The sequence below is a fragment of the Haematobia irritans genome, chromosome 2 (assembly GCF_050003625.1).
Source record: "Haematobia irritans isolate KBUSLIRL chromosome 2, ASM5000362v1, whole genome shotgun sequence".
In the NCBI taxonomy this organism is placed as follows: Eukaryota; Metazoa; Arthropoda; class Insecta; order Diptera; family Muscidae; genus Haematobia; species Haematobia irritans.
Genome location: NC_134398.1, coordinates 22,951,966 through 22,955,559, shown reverse-complemented (window position 1 = coordinate 22,955,559; position 3,594 = coordinate 22,951,966). Strand labels below are relative to the sequence as shown.

The 3,594-nt window shown below is 31.3% G+C and overlaps 1 long non-coding RNA gene across 1 annotated transcript; it reads left to right on the top strand.

Moving 5' to 3' along the window:
- The first annotated feature begins 553 nt into the window (after positions 1-553).
- LOC142223686 (uncharacterized) lies at positions 554-2,630 on the top strand. Its single transcript, XR_012718856.1, has 5 exons — positions 554-864; positions 929-1,034; positions 1,100-1,626; positions 1,692-2,055; positions 2,120-2,630. It is a non-coding gene; the product is annotated as an uncharacterized LOC142223686 (long non-coding RNA).
- Positions 2,631-3,594: the final 964 nt, after the last annotated feature.

Sequence of the window (3,594 nt, the reverse complement as noted above, 5' to 3'; positions counted from 1 at the left end):
TTGACTTACAATTACGTTATTAATTTTTAATTCATAAAAACGCACAAAACAACAACAACAACACACACCCACTCATTTCACACACACAAATTGGAGGTCTCCAAAGTCTATAAATTCACCTAAATATGGGGAGAATCAGAGTAATATTCAACACCTTGTTGAATTCCATGCTCTTATTGAGATTCTCTTAAAAAATAAAATTACTTTTTCTCTTCTAAACAAGATTGGCAATTCTTTTATGCTATGGGTTTATTTATGTGCGTATGTGTGTGTGTGTACGTATGAGTGAATTACTGGGAAAACTGGGATAAACTGGAAAGCACAGTAACACCACTTCACTGTTATGTTTGTAGTAACATTAAGGGATACAGAACTCAATTGAAAGAGAGAGAGAGAGAGAGAGCAGATTCATGCTTTATATGCCTATGTTAGAGGAATGCAAAGAGAGAGCAAGCGAGTTCTGTTATGTTAGGGCCTTTGTTGATTTTTATTAAATGAGAATGCAACAAAAACCCAAAGCTTTCCCAATAAACACAGGATGAGCGTTTTTCAAATGCAACAATTTTTCAGTTTGAGGGTAAATATAATTTTCAACATAAATTCAACTTGACTTGAAATAGCTCATCTGCAATACATCTTCAAATTGTTTGCGAATTACTTCCAATTTGCCAAAATGTTGACGAAATCTTTGAAAAGGTGTTGAAGATGATATGAGAAAACTTTGACAAAACACTACCCTAAAATGCAACGAAAAAACCATGTGGTTTTCAATACTTATTTGTGCAACGAAGTTCGTGGTCAATTGCAAGAAATAAAAAAAAATGGAAAATTTTAGACAAATAACCAAATAGTATATAAAAATAGGTAAGTGAAAATAAAAAATGAAATAAAACTTTAAGGAAGTCACTAAATGTATATCTCTTTGCAGAAAACTAAAATTATGGATTATACGTTCTTGAAAACATTAAAAAGCTGACCAATGAAAAAAAGGTGGACAATTAACTGGAACTGCTTCAAATAGTTTATAATAATTGGTACGTCAATACGAAAAATTAAATCAACACTTTAAAGAAGTCACTAAATTTAAATCTCTTTGCAGAAAACTATAATCTTTGGATGCTACATTCTTGCAAACAATAAGAAGCTGACCAATGAAAATTGAGTAGCTTATCGACAAGAAAAAGTTTCCAGAAACATTACAAGTGCAACCAATTAAAATTGTTAAAAACAACAAATTGTTGAAATCAACAACTTCTTGATGAAAATGTGCATCACATCGTCAGTTTAATTCATATGCTATTATCAGTTTAAAATGGATAGTTTGTGAATTCCTTCTGCTGAAAATCAATTCTCACACGCGGTCCAGAACGTTCCTAATTTCAAATTGCTCGCATGTTAATAAAAGGAAGGAACCAAAAGGAAGGAAATCGAATTATAAATGCAAAAGTGTTTACTAATAATGTTTAAGATATTTAAAGTTTTGTTGTTTGTTTTTTTTTTTTGTTCTTATTTGTTGACGAAAAAACCACATGGTTTTCAATACTACTTTGGACAACAAAGTTCGTGGAAGAAATAAAAAAATGTGGAAATTTTTTAATAATCAATTGAAATTGCTTATAATAATTGGTAAGTAAAATTAAAACACGAAATGAAAACTTTAAGGAAGTCACTAAAATCAAATCTCTTTGCAGACAACTAAAATATTTGGATGCTGATTCTTGGACACATTAAGAGACTGGCCGATGAAAAATGATAGTGGCATATCGAGAAGAGAAAGTTTCCATAAATCAAAGTGCAACCAAAAACACGTGGTATTTATTCTTTTCCATATCAACAACTACTGGATGATAATTCGCATCACATCGATAGTTTAATTTACATCGCATCATCGGTTTAATTTGTTATTTTGTGAATTGAAATTGCTGGAAATTTATTCCAATTATCTAGTCATCAAGTTCCTGAAAATTGCCAGTATTTTAATAACAACAATTTTGTAAAACCAACGTTCTTGAGGAAAACACGAAGTACGTGGTCAGTTGGAAGAAATACAAATTGGTAAGTCAAAATAAAAAGTGAAATGAAAACATAATGGAAATCACAAAACTCGATTGTTTTGCAGAAAACTAAAATAATTGGATGGTATATTCTTGGAAGATGTTGGCCGATGAAAAACCGATGAAGGGAACAACAAAGAAAAGTTTTCAGAAAACTTACAAGGTGCAACCAATTAAAACAAAGTGCAACAATTCCTATATCAAGAACTTCTGGATGAAAATGTGCATTACATCAATTTACATCCCGTCATCAGTTTGATATTTTGTGATTTCCTCTTGCTGGAATCTATTCTAACACACAAGCCAGCAAGTTCCTCGATAGTAATTATTTCAAATTGCCAGGATATTAATTAATAGTTATTTGACACCAACATTATGGAGGAAATGGAATTATACATGTAAAAATGTTTAAGATATTTAAAGTTGTATTCATAGTTTTATTTATTAATACGTTTAATAAGATAATTACATTTTGATTGGTATTATATTATTATTTTTATATATTATTAATGTTATTTTTAAGATTATTATATTTGTTAACGAAAAAAATAATAAAATTTACAAAATCTCTAGAAATTTAGTATTGACTTTCAGTTAGAACTAGGATTGACTTTCATACAAATTGTGGTTTGAAAGTATTCGCAACAATGCTATTTTTTTATTTTTATCACATTGAAAACTGTTTGAGAAATTATTGAGTAGCGATGCATTTCAATTTGAGGATTACAATTGAGAAGTTATTGCTATTGTGTTGAATTTTACTGTTGAGGGTAATGTCTGTTTTTTGTTGAGAACGCGATTTTCTCAACAATTTCTCAACTTGAATATTACCCTAATCCTTTGAAAAAATGTTTGAAAAATTATTGAATTTTAGTATTTTTCAAACGTTTGTGTTTATTGGGTTGGAACAAAAACCCTTCGATCTGGCAATATTTGTAAATTAGGGTTGAAAGCACTTCATTCGTTTTGCCATTCACACTGGTTAACTTGAAGTTCTGTGAGCTCTTCATATGTTTCTTCTTCTTCTTCTTCTTCTTGTTCGTGTTCCTCGTTTTCCTTTTACTTTGATGGAATGTTGGGAGCATCAGGAATATAGGTCTGTGTGTTAACACCAACATTTTCATGAGCCATGCGATGGCCTAGCAGTGGCTCATGTGTGTGTGTGCGTGTGTGGGTATGGATATATTTTGAATCTGTGACTAGATCCCTGCTTTGTATAAGTACGTGTGTGTGTTTGAGTTTGTATGTGTATCCTTGCTCTTACTGCTACTACTCGAGTTGCTATCTCCTTGTCTATGCCATTTTGTTTTATATTTTCCTCCTGTTCTGCTCTACTGGGAAATTGAGGGACGTAATGAAAAGAGTGGCAGACGGTCATATTTCATTCATGCGAAATTTTAGATGATATTCTTTTCGGAGGTGTAGCAAACGAGAGTAATTCCATGGGTTTGCGATATAAGTTTGTCAGGGCGTAGGTTTGTATGAATATGTTAGGGATGCTAGAATGTCCTTTTAAGTCCATAAGGCAATATATATACAT